Source organism: Saimiri boliviensis, chromosome 18 (genome assembly GCF_048565385.1).
Source record: "Saimiri boliviensis isolate mSaiBol1 chromosome 18, mSaiBol1.pri, whole genome shotgun sequence".
Classification (NCBI taxonomy): Eukaryota; Metazoa; Chordata; class Mammalia; order Primates; family Cebidae; genus Saimiri; species Saimiri boliviensis.
In genome coordinates, this window is record NC_133466.1 from 13,275,001 (window position 1) to 13,292,744 (window position 17,744).

The 17,744-nt window shown below is 42.5% G+C and overlaps 1 long non-coding RNA gene across 1 annotated transcript in view; it reads left to right on the plus strand.

The window, feature by feature from the left end:
- Positions 1–4,948: 4,948 nt before the first annotated feature.
- LOC141582029 (uncharacterized) overlaps positions 4,949–17,744 on the plus strand; it is a 67,132-nt gene continuing 54,336 nt past the window's right edge. The window contains exon 1 of the long non-coding RNA XR_012514868.1: positions 4,949–14,895. This is a non-coding gene — a long non-coding RNA (uncharacterized LOC141582029). The remainder of the gene's footprint in view (positions 14,896–17,744) is intronic.

Genomic DNA, 17,744 nt, shown 5'->3' on the forward strand with positions numbered 1-17,744 from the left:
GGAGCAGAGGGGAGCCCGCTGGAGGCCAGCAGCATAAATTAGAGATGAAAGGAAAAGGGGACAGCTTAAGCTGGTGACAAGGGAAAGTGCCCTTGGCCTAGGGAGGAGGGCAGGTGCAAAGGAGGTCTGTCCACTCCCAGCAGGCGGGACTTGCTCAGTGGCTCCCTAAAGAGGGCAGAGAGGAGGGGAACTCTGGCACTGCCTGAAGCCATTGTCTGGTTAGAAAATGGAACAACTATGTCTCTATGACCCAGTTTTAACACTGTGAGTTTGTAAGGAAGCTGGGGGAAACCAACTTTAATCTCTAAAGAAGCTTAACTTCTCCAAAAAGGAAAAAAAAAAATCTTCTCTACAAATGAGTGCAGTTCAGTTCAGTCCTAGAATAGAAAAAGCTCGTCAGAGAGGGGGCCACAGGGAGCATCTTGGAGGAAGCAGTCCCCCATCCCCTGAGTTTAGACCTTCCTGAGTTGGCAGGCAGAAGACCAGAGGGCAAAATGACACGAAGGGATGACAATCAGCTGAGGAGCCCATAGGGACTGCGACCACATTTCTCAACAAAAACCATGGCACACACACTTACAAATACATTTATGGGATCTGGGCCACAATAGTTTAAATTAGAATTGTCCTAAAAATCTGAGATATAAGGTCATAGAGCCCACAGGGCTTCTAACAACTCCCCAAAACAAGGTTCTCTCTGAGGGTCCCTCTCTGAAGGCAAATCACTCTGAATTGACTTTGCTATTAGCTGTTTGAGAATATGAACATTTTAAAAGGGTTCTGGGTTAACTCCCTGTATCTAAGAAGCCCTTTATGAGAAAGTGGTGTATGGTGTTTATAGGCTGGAAAAAACAGTTACCATGTGAGCAAACCTTTGATGAAATTTAGCATTCAAGTTTTTTGAAGACCAATATACATGCAGGATAATAAGCAAAGTCACAGTGCAAAGTAATTATTGATCCAGTTTGTGTATGTTGGTTCCGTTGTTTTAGCAGAGATAAAAATAAGAATGACTTAAACAAGATTGAATGTTGATTTTTCTCCTTTAAAGTTTGAGCTGTACCAGGCAGTTTTGGGAGAGAGGATAGGGGGCAGCTGTTCTGATCTGGCAGGCATACAGGGACCCAACTTCCTTTCATTTCACTGTTGCACTATTCCGTTTGGCTACATCCTCATTAGGACTGGTTCATTACCCCAAGTCCACCTTCCAGCATTGGTAAGAGATGTGGAGGGTAAGCGGCTTCCTTGGCAGCTATACACACATCACTTCCACAGCATCCCATTTGCTGGAATGTAGTCACATGGCCATTGCTAGGCGTGAAGGGAGCTGGGAAATGTAGTCTGAGTGGTTCTAGGAAAGAAGCATGAGAGAGAAGTTCTCAGAGGAGCACCACAGTCAGCAAACAGTAAATCATCTATGTTCCTACAAATTCATAAACAAAAATTGTCTTAAAAGGCCCTAAACAGGGTGCTATAACTGATAACTGCCCTCGTGAGTTTTTTTCAAAGCTAAAAGGGTTTATGCATGGTCTTCAGCCCTGGGGCATCTCTGTGGCACCTCCGAAGGCTTCATAACCGTTTACTCACACAGCAGAGCGAGATGGAAGGTGCCCTTTGTGAATCTGCCCATAGGCCATGTGCTGACTGGTCCAAAAGTCTTCCACTGAGGGCAGCCAAAGCCTTCAGAGGCCCTGAGCTGCACCATGACCCAGGGAAGAATTGAGGAGAAGAGCAATCTGAGATTGGCTTCCTCCACTGTGGCATCATCTGGGCCCCTGGGATGGCCGAATCTAAAATGCTCCTTATTAAAACCAAGCTTCCTGCTGCTTCTTGTACCTCTCTTCACATTAAGGAATCAGGCCCCATCCCCTCCTCCATCTTTCCATCCCTCTTCCTACAGCTATCTCTATGGACAGCAAAAGAAAGCCCCATGCAACTGAAAGGTAATCCCTTTAAATGTTAGTTTGCGTTTGTGCTGCTTCTATCTCCTCTTATCCTCATTTCGGGCAGGTGGCCAGGCTTGGCAATTTCTCACTGGAGAAGCAAGCTGAGGCCCAGAGAGGGCCCCTTGCTGCAGAGTGAGTGACGTCACTCAGATCACAGATCAGAGAGACCTCACTCAGGTGGTTGACCACCATTCCTAGCCTCTTGACAGCTCTCCCAGAACCTGCCCAATGGTGGGTCAGAGTCCCCACTGGAGTCCTTACAGGCCCTCAGGTTTCCACGGAAACTGCAGCATTGTCCTCAGCTGTCCAAGCATGTGTCTCACAATGTCAAAAAAGCAGGCTGGCGATCAGCGGGTGGTGAGTGTCCTGTGACAGCAGGGAGGGAGCGCCTAGGCACTGCCTGCAGCTCTTGAACGGCAGCCGAGGACCAGGGCAGTGTCCCTGCAAGTTAGACTGCTGCTAAAAATGGCAGCAGAGACAAGGCTCACAAAGCAGAAGGGCATTCAGATGGAGGAGGCTGGCCTCCTCCCTTCCCTAGGGCCCATGGAGCTGCTTGCAAGCAGCCAGCTGGCTGGTGCCATCCTATGCAGCCTGGCATTCCTCATCTGTGCACCTCACTGGGGGCCTCCTAAGGGGAGGACATATGGAGGGGAAGAGGACATGTGGGCAGGAGTAATGAAAAGAAGGAAGAGAGGGGACAGGAGAGAGGGAAGGAAAAAAGGAAGGGAAAGAATAGGAAGGGATAAGGGAAGAAAAGAAGGGAAGGAAGGAAGGAAGGAAAGAAGGAAAGGAGGGAGGGAGGGAACCGAGGAAAGGAGGGAGGGAAAGGAAGGAGAAGAGGAGGGGCAGGACAGAGGGAGGGATTGTCTCCTTAGCCCAGTTTAGGGGGCTCAGGCATTTCCAGTTCACATTCCTCATCATCCCAAGTGTTCTGGATTAAATTGTGCCTTCCTCTAATATGGTTTGGCTGTGTCCCCACCCGAATCTCATCGTGAATTCGCACATGTTATGGGAGGGAACTGGTGGGAGGTAATTGAATCATGCAGTGGGGCAGGTCTTTCCCATGCTGTTCTCATGATAGTGAATAAATCTCACGAGATCTGATGGCTTTAAAAGGGGTAGTTTCCCTGCACAAGTTCTCTCTCTTTGCCTGCTGCCATCCACATCAGACATTTCTTTTCCCTCCTCGCCTTCCGCCATGATTGTGAGACCTCCCCAGCCATATGGAAGTGTATGTCCATTAAACCTCTTTCTTTTGTGAATCGCCCAGTCTCAGGTATGTCTTTATCAGCAGTGTGAAAACAGACTAATACATCCTCCCTGCCAAAAAAATAAAGAGCCCTAACCCTCAATATCTTAGAAAGTGACCTTATTTGGAAATTGGGTCACTGCAAATATAATTAGTTAAGGTGAGGTCATTCTGGAGCAGAGTGGGATCCTCATCCAATATGACTGTTTTCCTTGTTGAAAGTCAGGGTTGCAGGGAGAAAGCCATGTGAGGATGGAGACAGACATTAGGGTGAGGCTACCACAAGCCAAACAATGTCCAGAGCTACCAAAAGCTGAAAGAGGCCCTTCCCCTACAGGTTTCAGAAAGCCCGTGGTATAGAGACAATTGCTTCTTGACATGTACAATAAACTTGACTGAGGAAGCAGCTAAGGTTTCTTCTTCAGTTTGGAAACCGAGGTTACCCTAAAAACTCAACTCCAAACCAGAGCTGTTGGTCTTGCAGAACTCCTGAATGCTCAGATGATCACAAACCTCATTGATCTTGAGCAGGATTGCCTATCTTGCTAGCAACAGGACTGCAGTTAAAATGTGAGACTCATGAGAGAGTAGTGCAAATCCTACTCTTAGGGAGATGGCAAGAAGAGATAAAAGCACTGAAGAGTCAAAGAGTAGTATGGTGCAGATTGGAGAAAGAAGTGCATCTGTGTGTGCTCAAGTTCCTGTGACGCCTCTGCCTGGTGAGCTAGCTGCCCCTGCCGTCTTCACCCAGAGTTATTCATAATGACAATGGCTACCACTATGGAGGCCCACCGTATGCCAGGGACTAAGTGCAGACTTTCACAAATAGATTGTAAAATGCAAATCTAATTACATCACTCCCCTGCTTAAATCCTTTTGATGACTCTTCACTGCCTATAGGATCAAATCCAATCCACTTAGCAAAGCATCAGTATCTTCGTCAGTTTTTAACTCTCATCTTTGTCTTTCTGGTGAGTGAATTTCTCAACTCTTCAGAGTAGCACCACCATTTCCCCGTTCTATAGAAGGAAACACAGAAACAGCAACAACAGAAAACCCACAGGTCCAGAGAGGTTAAATAACATACTGGAGGCCATGTAGCCACTGGCACACTGCTGTTCAAGTCTGATCTTTCTGACTCTCAGGAAAGCTATTCTTGCCACAGAGTCTCCTACCATATCTTACACTCAGGGAGCCATCCAGGTCGGAACCTGCATGAGAGATTCCATCTCCTGTACTACTTCGAAGAATTTTATTGCTACACATTGGACTTCTGTAACAAAATTCTTCCGTAATACAATGGCTTAAATGAGATAAAGGTATCTTCCTTTTGAAAGTCCTGGCAGGCAGCCCAAGGTCACAGGTGAACTCTGTGTGGACCCAGGCTCTTATCATCTTGTTGCTTTATCATCTGTATAGGCTTCTCCTGGAGCAAATGATCAAAGATGGCTCTCCACCACCTCCACATTCCAGCCCATGAGAGAGGGAAGAGGAAGGAATGGAGTGCACACCGCTTTCCTTTTATAGGAACACCCTAGAAGTTGCACACACTGTTTCTGCTCACATCCCAGTGGGCTTGAACCTGGCCATGCAATTAGACATATTTAGCCTCAAGAGAGGCTGGATAACTTAGGTTTTGGCTGGATCAATCAAGCTGAAACTTTTGTTACTATAGAAGGCAGTGAAGGATATTGTGGGAGACAATAGCAGTCCCCACCACACAATAAATGGAAAAGATTTCTTTTTCTTTCTTTTTTTTTTTTTTTTTTTGAGACAGAGTCTCACTCTGTCACCCAGGCTGGAGTGCAGTGGCGTGATCTCGGCTCACTGCAACCTCCACCTCCCAGGTTCAAGCGATTCATTGCCTCAGCCTCCTGAGTAGCTGGGACTGCAGGTGCATGCCACACGCTTCACTAACTTTTGTATTTTTAGTAGAGATGGGATTTTGCCATATTGGCCAGGCTGGTCTCGAACTCCTGACCTCGTGATCTGCCTGCCTCGGCCTCCCAAAGTGCTATGATTACAGGCGTGAACCACTGCACCCTGCCTTTAAAGATTTCTTAACTAGAGCACATACTGAAAAGATGGAAGCTTGTCCTGGAAGTGGGAATCACCAGCTGACCTGTCTTCCAGCTTGTGCTCATGGTCTCCATAGTAACTGTTCTATTTGGATCTTCAAGCCAAAGGACTACTTCATCTATTTCATCACTGGTCTCCTTAGCCCCCGTCTCTTTCCCATGCCATTTTCTGCATCAACAGCATACTAAGCCTCATTGTAAAATGCAAATCTAATTACATCACTCCCCTGCTTAAATCCTTTTGATGACTCTTCACTGCCTATAGGATCAAATCCAATCCACTTAGCAAAGTATTAGTATCTTGGTCAGTTTTTAACTCTCGTCTTCTGCTGCCCCTACATTATTACCCTAAGCTTGAAGCAGATGGAGACATCAGCAATTGTCCAGTGCTACAATCTCACCCTCCTTTCCTTTGACTGTTTCTTCTGCATGGAGGGCCCTTCCCTGCTTTGTCCTTCTGGTGAGTGAATTCAGCTCAATCTTCCAGGGTTGGGGCTTGAGATGCAGCTGAAATATCCTTCCTTTGTGCAGCTAAGCTCCCCCCGAAGCCCTCATTCAGGGTCAGTCAAAGAGAGAAGAGGAAAGATGCCAGGTCTTACAATCAGTGGCATCTAGATGCAGAGCCCATCTCTGCCACTTACTAGCTGAATGAACCTGGACAATTTCTTAAAGCTCATTTTTTCTTATCAGTAGAACAGAGCTAACGATACCTACACCATGACTTTATTGTGAAAATTAAATAAAATATGCATTATATAACCCCTGGCACATAAAAGATGTTCAGCTCTTCTACCTATTATTAAAATTATGACTCTGTATATGATTTAAGGTAGAGCTAAGCTGCTGTAACAGAAATACCCTAACAGAACTTCTGGGGAAATTGAATGATCTTGATCTTGTTAGTGGTTTGGATTGTGTGGGTGTAATATTTGCCAAAGCTCAACAACTACACACTTAAGATTTGTTTATTACATTGTAAGTTTTTTCATCAGAAGAACAAGTCTAGTTAATAATTGCATGACAAAGTATTTAGGTTGAAATGTAGAGATGTCTGCAATATACTTTGAATTTTTTTCAAAAAGTAAAAAGGACTGTTGAGTGGATAGACAGGTGGAAAAATTGTAGGTCTGTAACATTAAAAAGGAAAGCACAGTGAAATTTTAATGGTATAATTTATGCTGTGGATATATGAATGTCTAGTGCAGAGATTTTTTTAGCTTTTCTATATGTGTGAACATTTTCATAATAAGAGTGAATAAAAAGATTCCATCATAAAGTGGTTTTAAAATTATAGCTGTTTCTCCTCCCCCTCAAGTAACAGTTCAGAAGTGAGTGGGCTAGGTTTGTGGGCAGTTCTGCTCCATCTGCCTATTGAAGGGTTCCAGGCATGTGGGCAGGGACTCGATTTCTTCCAGGTTGTCAATTCTCTGCTCCATCATCTTCCAGACCCAATGGCATTGACCTCAACTATTATCAAAGTGGGACTATTCTGCCTGTTACAAGACGAAAAGAGGCAGAAGGTATGTCCATTTCCCAATCCTAGACCCAGCAGAGATAGACATGACTTCTGTCTATGTGACATTGGGAAGAGTGAGTCATATGGCCACATGTGACCTCAGAGGAAGCTGGGAAATATCAAACTCAATGCTCAGGAAGAAGGGGAGTGTCCTTCACTCTGTGCTCTCTGAGAACCCACCAGGAGACTGTTTGCCACACTGAATTGTTACCATTTGAAGAGTCCTAGTGGACTGCAAATGCCTTGAGGGCAGAAATAATGTTTTGTATATCTTTGATCACCAAAACCAAATATGGGGCCTGAAATAAGTCTTAAAGAAATGTTTGCTGAACAACCCCATCAAAAAGTGGGCAAAGGATATGAACAGACACTCCTCAAAAGAAGATATTTATGCGGCCAACAAACACATTTTTAAAATCTCATCAGCACTGGTTATTAGAGAAATGCAAATCAAAACCACTAGATACTGTCTCACCCCAGTTAGAAGGGCAACCATTAAAAAGTCAGAAAACAACAGATGCTGGGAAGGATGTGGAGAATTAGGAACACTTTTACACTGTTGATGGGAAAAAAATTAGTTCAACCACTGTGGAAGACAGTTTGGTAATTTCTCAAGGATCTAGAAACAGAAATACCATTTGATCCAGCAATCCCATTACTGGGCATATACCCAAAGGATTATAAATCATTCTACTATAAAGACACATGCACATGTATGTTTATTGCAGCACTGTTCACAATAGCAAAGACTTGGAACCAACCCAAATGCCCATCAATGATAGACTGGATAAATAAAATGTGGCACATATACAACATGGAATACCATGCAGCCATAAAAAAGGATGAGTTCATGTCCTTTGCAGGGACATGGATGAAGCTGGAAACCATCATTCTCAGCAAAGTAACACAGGAACAGAAAACCAAACACTGCATGTTCTCACTCATAAGTGGAAGTTGAACAATGAGAACACATGGACATAGGAAGGGGAACATCACACATGAGGGCCTGTTGGAGGGTGAGGGGGTAGGGGAGGGATAGCATTAGGAGAAATACCTAATGTAGATGATGGGTTGATGGTACATCAAACCACCATGGCACATGTATACCTATGTAACAAGCCTGCACATTCTGCACATATATCCCAGCGCTTAAAGTATAAAAAAAGAAAAAAGAAAAAAAGAAATGTTTGCCCAACAAATGAATGTGTGAATGAATACATAAGTAAATGAAATTAAGTAATAATAGTACTTTCTTGGACCCCACATTTGTTAGTATGAATCTACTTTTATCCGTGAAAAACAAGCCCTTTCTTGATTTTATAGATCTGTAATATGCCAATTCATTCCAATCAAGTAATTCTTTATTAACTTAGGCCTTCCTCCCATCTCTCCTGCTCCCTCAAATTTGCCTTCATGAGAGATGAGAATTACTATTTATACAGATTTACTAAACACCATCTTAGATGCCTTGGGAAAAAATATTTGATCTGATTAAGAATGGAAACTATTTTTCACATTATTAAAGCACTTGAGTAACATCAATTGGATTAAAATAATGTGAACTGGCACATGAAAATTGTCTACTTATTACAATCAACCCATAAGACTTCTACGTGGTTAACTGTTTTTTTTTTTTAATCTATGGAAGTATTTAGAAGTAATTTTATTGTGTTTCTTCCATTATATTCTGCAATTCTAACTTTCATTAACTCATATCGAGCTCTTTACCAATTGATCCAAATTACTGTGTTTTTATTGTACTTCCCCAACATTTAATCTGGGATTTAAAGAAACCTGATATTGTTGCAGATGGTATTTAGCTCAAGTATTATTTTGATCACTATTGAAAAAACAGAATAGGAAATCTAATTTTCTCTCTTGTGTTTGATGGATTTTTCTTATGAAAGCTGCAGGACTGTCCTTCCTAATTCTCAGGTTATTTCTTTCTGTGCAATTCCAGGGCCTCCTGATTTTCTGCATTTACATGAAGACCTCTGTTTGTCATTCTGTAATAAATAGTGAATTTACTGGGCTTCTTTTAGCTGTATCTCCTTGTGTCTGTATGTTGGAACTTATTTTCAGCAGACTGATATGATATGGAAATGCCAGCTCAGAAGATGTGGTGAGCTCTGGTGATTCAGGTACTGACTGACAGAAGGAGGGCCTCATTTGGACAGGTAGGAGCCTGGAATATGTGCCTGATAAGAGAAGGCAATAATACAGGAAAGGGAGATGTCTTTAGAAGAAGATACACAGAAAGTGTGAGGGTTTAACCTGGTTTGGGGATGAGGTAGGAAAGGCTCCAGTGGGAAACTAGGAGTTCAGACTGTTCTAAGTGTGCAGTGGCTGAGAAGAGACCAGCTGACCCAGAAAGGAGGGAAAACAGAATGTCCCCGAGTTCTGCAATGAAGTTTCCTAATTGCTTCTCATGGGAGTTGTGGCCAGGTGAGTTGGTGCTAGAGTTCTACTTTAAGGTTTAAAAGTTCAGGCGTCCTCAAGACCATCCTCACTTCTGACATCAACAACAAGTTGAAGGTCCCCAGGACCATCTCAGATTCAGTAATTTGCTAGCAAGATGCACAGAACTCAGAGAAGTCATTATACTCATTGTTAGGGTTTATCACCATGAGAGGATACAGATTAAAATCCTCCAAAGCAAGAGGGTATAGCTCAGAGTTTAGAAGTTGCTAAACATGACTTGTGCAGAGAGCCTCTCAGATGCAATATTTGACATCACGCACAGAGTATTATTACCCAGGAAAAACTCACCGGAGTCTTGGTGTGCACCGTTTTTATCGGGACTTGTTCATGTAGACATGATTGACCATCTGCTGGGTTGACCTTGGTCACCAACCCTTCCAGAGGTCAGGTTGGCACTGTCTGGTTCAAAGTTCCCACCATAAGTCACATTGATAACATAGACCCTTTGGCGTAGCCCAAGCTCTCCACATAAACAAAGGCATTCTTCTCAGCCAAAACAGTTCAAGGGCTTAGAAGTTACCTCCCATGTGCTGAGGGCAAAAGTCAAACCTCTTTTGGAAAAGGTTAATTCTTTACTGCACAGGAGTCCTTCTTGATCAGGGGGATCTATTCCCAGTGCAGATCAGAGGATCAAATCTGTGGCAGATTAGACCGAAATGAAACTGTCCTTGTATCCAAGGGGCAATCTCAGGACCATAACAGGATAAATCCTCAAAGCCTGGACAGGGAAGATGAACAGTAATAAGAAAAGAGCTGCAGATACCAGGAGCTTGTTCTGATTTGGGTGCCTATCCTATGATTCTTGGATGGGTCTTTCTGCTTAAAATACCCAGGACTGGGATGGTAAGACTGAAAACACTTTTTAAAAAATACAACCAGATAGACGGTTGAATCACATTGGTTGTGATTACTATTAGAGCACCTAAAACTTTCTGTCTATAGCTTGACCTGGTCATAGAGAAGATAGTTATATCCAGAATGACTGACACTCCTAATGTGCTGGTGTCTCTCCAAGTGAGGATGGCCTTGAAGACAACATTGGACAGTCACAGGGGCCTGTGGGTGGGAGTAGGCTGAAGGCTCCCAACAGCGTCCAAGGGGACAAGCTTCTCTTCTCCTTGGGTTGGGGAGAGGGAATGACCACAGGTCAATTCAAGATGTCTCAAAATTATTCCTAAGCTCATGAATAGCAAGGTCTGCTCTCATGCCTGCCTTGCCAGAAGAATCCAATCCAGAACTAAGCTCTTCCTCGATTCCTCAGAGTAGGCTGTATTGGATTGGGATGAGATTACTGAGTATTGACTGTCTACTGTCTCTAGGACAAAAATAAGGTGAAGAATCCTTCTAGAAAGACTTCGGGGCTGGGCATGGTGGCTCAAGCCTGTAATCCCAGCACTTTGGGAGGCAGAGGTGGGTGGATCACTTGAGGCCGGGAGTTTGAGACCAGCCTGGCCACATGGCGAAACCCCATCTCTACAAAAAGTACAAAAGAATTATCTGTACACTGTAGCTCACACCTGTAATCCTGGCTACTTCGGAGGCTGAAGCAGGAAAATCGCTTGAACCTGGGAGGTGGAGGTTGCAGTGAGCAGATTGTACCACTGGGAGACAGAGCAAGATCCTGTCAAGGAAGGAAGGAAGGAGGGAAGGAAGGAGGAAAGGAAGGAGGGAAGGAAGGAAGAAGGAAGAAGGAAGAAGGAAGAAGGAAGACTTCAGCAGAGACTGTAGACAGCACAGCCTCTGTAATAAAATAGTAATAAATAGTGAATTAGTAGTTAGGATCCAGTTGCCTCTCCACCTCCTAATCCGAACAGATTCCAACCACGACTTTCATACCAGGTGTGCTTCCAGTTTTCTCAGCCCTGTTCCTGATCACTTTCTCTTGGTCACGCAGGGTTCTAGACTTCTCTGAAGCTTTGAAACCTGTCAGGTTCTGATTGGTCAGGTTCATCCCATGCAAGTGGTTAAATATTTTGAGTATTTCTTCTAGCTGGATCCTTTCTTTATCTTCCCCGTTAAAGGCTTTCTCTTCTCAAAGAGGAATCCTCGGTTTTTCTGATAGGCAAGGATTGTTCCAGAAGTACTTTATGAAATCTGCCACTCCACTCCTTGGATGGTGATCCCCCCGCCTCCTGCCCTAGAACTTCACAAACCCTGAGGATTCATCTGTGGACAAGGAGCAGATCTTCCCTGGCTTCACTTTACCTCAGCACCCAATGCAGTGTTTGGTTCTGAAAAGGCTCCTTTGTGTGAGAGAAACTGTTCTGAAATCTCCCAATAAGAAACTGAGTCAGGTTATGTTGCATCGTTTGGGGAATCCATACCATCTCTCTCCCTACCAGTAAGGCTAATCGCTGCCAATTCATGGTGCCGTTGTGAAAATGAGCCATTTGGGAGGATGCCAAAATAGGCAAAGAAAAGGGGAAAGCGAAGTGGCCTGATGAATTTGGTGGCATTAAATGACACAGATGGAAACAGAGCAGCACACTTGGTAGTATCATGTTTTCAATCCTTGCTCAGAATGTTGATTAAAGAGAGAAATGACTTAGCTTTGTGACATTTGGTGATATGATTATATTGCCCTTAGAATTTTTAATTTTTGACTAGATAATACATGCACATGTTTTGAAACTCAAAATGATAGGAAAATAAAGTCTGGCTCCTAATCTCCTCCCACCCTGCAAGTAACTGCTTTTATTAGTTCCTTTTATATCGTTTCATGCTTTTTTTTTTAAATGCAACTACAAACAATACATTTTCTGCTTCGATTTGAGACTGCCACACTAGAAGCCAGAACTTATCTTCAGTCTATAAGCTCAAATTAACAGATACATTCCCAGCCTCCCCTGCACCTAGGGCAAAGGCAAAATCTCTAGGCTCAAGAAATGCAAAACACCCTCCTCAGACTTTGAATTGAAAGGTGGTGACAAATCAAAGCAGACATAGTGAAGAATCTTTTCTAGGGCAGCAGCAGCCATATCTGATTTCCAGAGACAGTAGTGCTAGTGTGTCAAGCTGCAGCATCTTGGGTTCACGGTCAAGGGGGTCTGCAGCATACACTAAGGCATTTGCCGGGCCAGATGAATGGTTAATCTAATGACTTCTATTTGGAAGTGCCTTACTAGAACAAGCCTCTTCTGAGGTCTAGGAGGGAGTTCCAGCAATGTGTTCACATGTTTTTATACAAGCTGCAAAAGCAAGATATTTGAACCGTGATTTGTTAAGGGTGATCATTGTCTTCTTCCACTCCAGCGTACCATTTGTCGCAGTTCCTTTCAGGCCACGTGGTGTTGGAGTGGCTCCAGCATTTTGGGGGACAAGCTAAGGGGAAGATGCCTTAGGATACATTTCATTTGAGTTCAGTGTGGCCTTATCTTTATGTGATTCCTAATTACTTCTGTAGTCTTTGCTGCCTCCCTGGGGTGAGAATGGCTGCCAGGAAATTTCTACTGTCCACTGTGTGCCAAATTAACAAAGTTCACGATAGGAAGGTTCTGGGACAGAAATTGCATTGCAATATAAATATGTCCTGAACACCAGGCTATGGAATTATATGGGGAGTGGAGGGGAAACAAGATCCAAAATGCACGATCTAGAAGCTAGTCTGTAGGAAACCCTTCTAGACCGTCAGATCCCGGATGAAACTTGATAGAGGTTGTTCCACATTTAACAACAATCCTACGACTTTACGTGACATTGCCAATAGTAGGTATGAAATTGAAAGAGACCTTTCTAAATTATAAGTGTTGTAAAACAAATTTGGATCTCAGACAGATGATCAAGATCAACATTATCAATGACAGCATGTCATATGATGGGGTGAAAATGGCACTTGGCCTCTGGGGCCTTCCTCCCAAAGGCCCATAACCCCAGTCTAACCATCAGAAAAATATCATACAAACCCAAATGGAGGGACATTCTACAAAATACCTCGCCAGCACACCTCAAAATGGTCAAGGTGATTAAAAACACAGAAAATCTGAGAAACTGTCATATGTGGATGAGGCTAAGTGGACAGGGTGATTACATGTAATATGTTATGTTGGATGAGATCCTGGGACAGAAAAGGAGATGAGAAAACACCTAAGGAAATGTAAATAAAATATGGAATTTGGTTACTAATAATTCATCAACATTGGTTCATTCATTGTAACAAACATACAATAGAGGAAACCAGGTAAGAAACATAAAGGAACTCTGTACTATCTTCACAACTTTCTGTAAGTATAAAACTATTCTACATTACAAAGATTACTTAAAAACAAAATTTGGATCAAGCATGCTAAAAGAAAGACCAAATTATTCTTTCTACAGAAAATATTATAAGATTACATTTTATAACCATGTGTTTTTCTTTGAGACAGAGTCTCACTCTGTTGCCCAGGCTGGAGTGCACTGGCGCAATCATGGCTCACTGCAACCTCTGCCCCCCCAGGTTCGAGCAATTCTCCTGCCTCAGCTTCTGAGTAGCTGAGATTACAAATGCATGCACACCACCATGGCTGGCTAATTTTTTTTTGTATTTTTAGTAGAGACGGGTTTCACCTCATTGGCCAGACTAGTCTCAAGCTCCTGACCTTGTGATCCACCCGCCTTGGCCTCCCAAAGTGCTGGGATTACAGGTGTGAGCCACTGCACCCAGCAGACCGTATTCTTACATAGCCTATTATTGACTGAATGTGTCTCCTCCCCAGATTTCTAATTCGAAGCCCTAATTCCCTGTTGTGACTATATTTGTAAGTGAGGATTCGAGAAGTAATTAGGTTTAGGTGAGGTCATGAGGGGCAAAGCTTGGGCAAACTCATACCCCAATTTCAACTCCCAACCTCCAGAATTGGGAGAAATCAATGTTTGTTGCTTTATCCACCTGGTCTATGACATTTTGTTATAGCAGCCCAAGCTGACTAAGCCACAGCCAAAGTGAAATTTAAAAATACATTGAGGCTGGGCGCGGTGGCTCATGCCTATAATCTCAGCACTTTGGGAGGCTGAAGTGGGTGGTCACCTGAAGTCAGGAGTTAGAGAGCAGCCTGATCAATATGGATTGCGCCACTGCACTCAAGCCTGGGCAACAGACTGAGACTCTGTCTAAGAAAGAAAGAAAGAGGGAGAGAGAGAGAAGGAAGGAGGGAGGGAAGGAAGGAAGGAAGGAAGGAAGGAAAAAGAAAGGGAGAGAGAAGGAAGGATGAAAAGAAAGAAGGAAGGAAGAGAAAGAAAGAAAAGAAAGAAAGAAAAATACATTGTAGAGTGGTGTCAGGCAAATAATTAAAATATTATGTAATATTTCTAAATTTTATGATGCTTATATGGGGCATTTGGGGGATAATTTGGTTTAGAAGAGGTCTAAATATTTAGCCTTAATGATATTAAATATTTAAATTTAAAACAGTTACAAGTTGTGATCTTTTTTCTCATTATGAGTATTTACTTTGGTGCCTAATTTTCTGTTTATGATTTTGTATTTTTTCGTCAGAATGGCTCCCAAATCCTGGTGTGTCTCTGGGCACGTATGCACAGCAGTGGGCAGTAGCATCATCACTGTGTCAGTTCTATGGTGTGATGTGGAGAACTGGGACTGGAATGCAGACTTCAAGGCTGGTTCTTCGGCTCTCCCAAAGGCCAAAGGTATCTATTTAAGTATCATTTAAATAAGCCCCTGTATTGCTTAAATCATCCATAATTTGTTTCTGTTGTGTATAAATAAGTATTTGATGAATCAGTTGGGCACTACTTAAAGAAGTGGGTCTTAGCCCTGGCTGCACATCAGAATCAAATTCCAAGCTAGTGGAGAGGGCCAGGGGTTGAAATACACTGATGCCCAATCCCAGACAGACTAACAGCATCTCCAAGGGTAGGACCTACGCATTGGTAGTATTTAAAATTTCCAAAGACGATTCTAATATGCAGCCAGGGTTGAGAACTGCTGAGTGAGTATGGTTTCCTGGTGGTCCAAACCAGGTATTATTTTATAGAGTCTGAATTTTGTGACCCTTGTTACAGAATCCTCAGCAGCCAATATGCATGCTCAGAAGCGTAAAACAGACCATTGGGGAGCTTTCAGTCTGAGCATCCTAGAGTGGGGTTGGGGTGTCTGGATCTTCCTTTAAGGAAAAACTAAAGAGAAGTGAGCGCCAACTGTCTGCACTGGGAAATGAGTGAAGGATACTTAGGACAGCTGTGTTTTGCTGTCACATCTAGGGGTATTGAGAGATTCTGAGGGGGTGTCCTCCAAATTCCCAGAAGCTTCAGACATATTGAGTCTATAAAAAACCTTCTATCAAAACTCTTAGTTTTGACATTAATGGGGAAAAAGATGATCTTATATGGCCTATAGGCCTGAGTCCCTGCCCTCATGTAGGAGAGAAACAACAGACTAGCAACACTGGTGTGGCTGTTAAGAAAACAGAAAGAAAAGATTCTGCTCACAAAAATATAAAGTATTGAGGGGTTAAAAAAAAAAGTGTGCAGGATTTAGAACCAGAGATCTACAAACTTAATTGAATAATAAATTTTTTAAATCCACTTTATAAAGTAGACGCAATAGAGTTGGGCAAGTTTAACATTGTAAACAGGTTTATTGAACCCAAACTAACCATATATATCCATTACAATTACAGCCTCTATCCCAATACAATTATTTCTGGAACTTGATAATGATTTTAAAGTTAATTTGGCAGAATTATGTGAAACTGATCAGTTTTTTTTTTAAAGAAAAAAATAAAGAGGGTATTTGTTTTTCCAGATATTAAAACATATTTTAAAGGAAAATATAAGTAGAATGACACTATCTTAGAAACAAATAGATAAGGTATAAAAAGCATAGCTATGGCCGGGCACTGTGGCTCACGCCTTTAATCCCAGTACTCTGGGAGGCTGAGGTGGGCGGATCACCTGAGGTCGGAGTTCAGAATGAACTGATCATAATGCTGTTGGGTGTGGTGGCGGGCACCTGTAATCCCAGCTACTTGGGAGGCTGAGGCAGGAGAATTGCTTGAACCTGGGAGGCAGAGGTTGCAGTGAGCTGAGATCACACCACTGCACTCCAGCCTAGGTGACCGAGTGAGACTCCATCTCAAAAAAGAAAAAAAAAAAAGCATAGCTACATCCCTGATTGTGTAAAAGTAATCAGGATGAGCTAAAGATGCTGTTCCAATTCAGTGAAGAAGAATGAACCATTTGATATATGGATTTGGAATAAGGCTTTTTATAAAAAAAAATAAAGTGAGATTCCCTCCTCATAACATGAGTGGTAATATTTTGCGTGTGATTTACATGTATTTTAAAAACATAAGAGTACTTAGAGGAAAAAGAAGTAAAATTTAATGTAAACTTGTGGTAAGAAAAACTTTTTAAGCATAACACCAAAGGAAAAATCAATAAAGTAAAATATTGGGAAATAGGATTATAAAAAATATTTTACCCGTAAATTTTTAAAAAACAAGAATAAAAGCACAAAATGTAAGTTACATCCGGGAAGCTAGCTCTGACAAATTAAAAGACAGGGTGTAATATCCTTAAAATACAGAGAACAGTGACAGACAACAAGAAAAAGACAGCCCTGTAAAAAGAACAAATGGGAGGCTGGACATGGTGGCTCACACCTGTAATCTCAGCACTTTGGGAGGCTGGAGTGGGTGGATCACTTGAGGCCAGGAGTTCGAGACCAGCCTGGCCAACCTGACAAAACCCCATCTCTACTAGAAATACAAAAAATTAGCCAGGCGTGGTGATGGGCACCTGTGATCCCAGTGACTCAGGAGGCTGAGAAGAGAGAATCACTTGAACTTGGGAGGTGGGGGCCGCAGTGAGCCAAGATCATACCACTGCACTCCAGCTTGGGCAATAGGAGAGAAACTCCATCTCAAAAATAAAATAAAATAAATAAATGGGAAAAAATCCTTATTAGTGAATAGAATGCACATGAAACAAAGAGGAGACACTTTCTGCCTAATGGGTTGGCAAAGAGGGTGTGGAAAAGTCAGTTCACCTCCAAGAAATATAAACTGATACGTTGTTTCTGGAAGACAGTTTGGCACTGTGTCTTCAAAGTCATACAAAGATGCATGTCCTTTGACCCAGCACTGTCCTTTTGTGGAAGACAGTCTAAGAAATAATGACATGAAAGCACAGAAATAAAGATGTTTAGATATCTGCAAAGTGAGGGAATCAGTTTTTTTAAAAGAATTCTATTTTCGACATTTCAAAAATGGAATGAACTAGGCATCATAGACAACTAGAATTTTGTTGAACTTTCTTTACGGTTTGCTATGGTTTTCCTTTTTTCATCTGAGTGAGGCAAGGGAATTAAGTGACTAAGAAACTGTGGTGTTTCCACCGTTATCTTCAGGTCTGCTGACACTCTGTTTAAGGATGTTCAATCGAATGTTAATACTGTCAGTAGTGAAAAATTAGAAAAACCCAATACATGAAATAATGAATGATTAATTTTAAAGTGTATGGCACGGTCTTAGAAT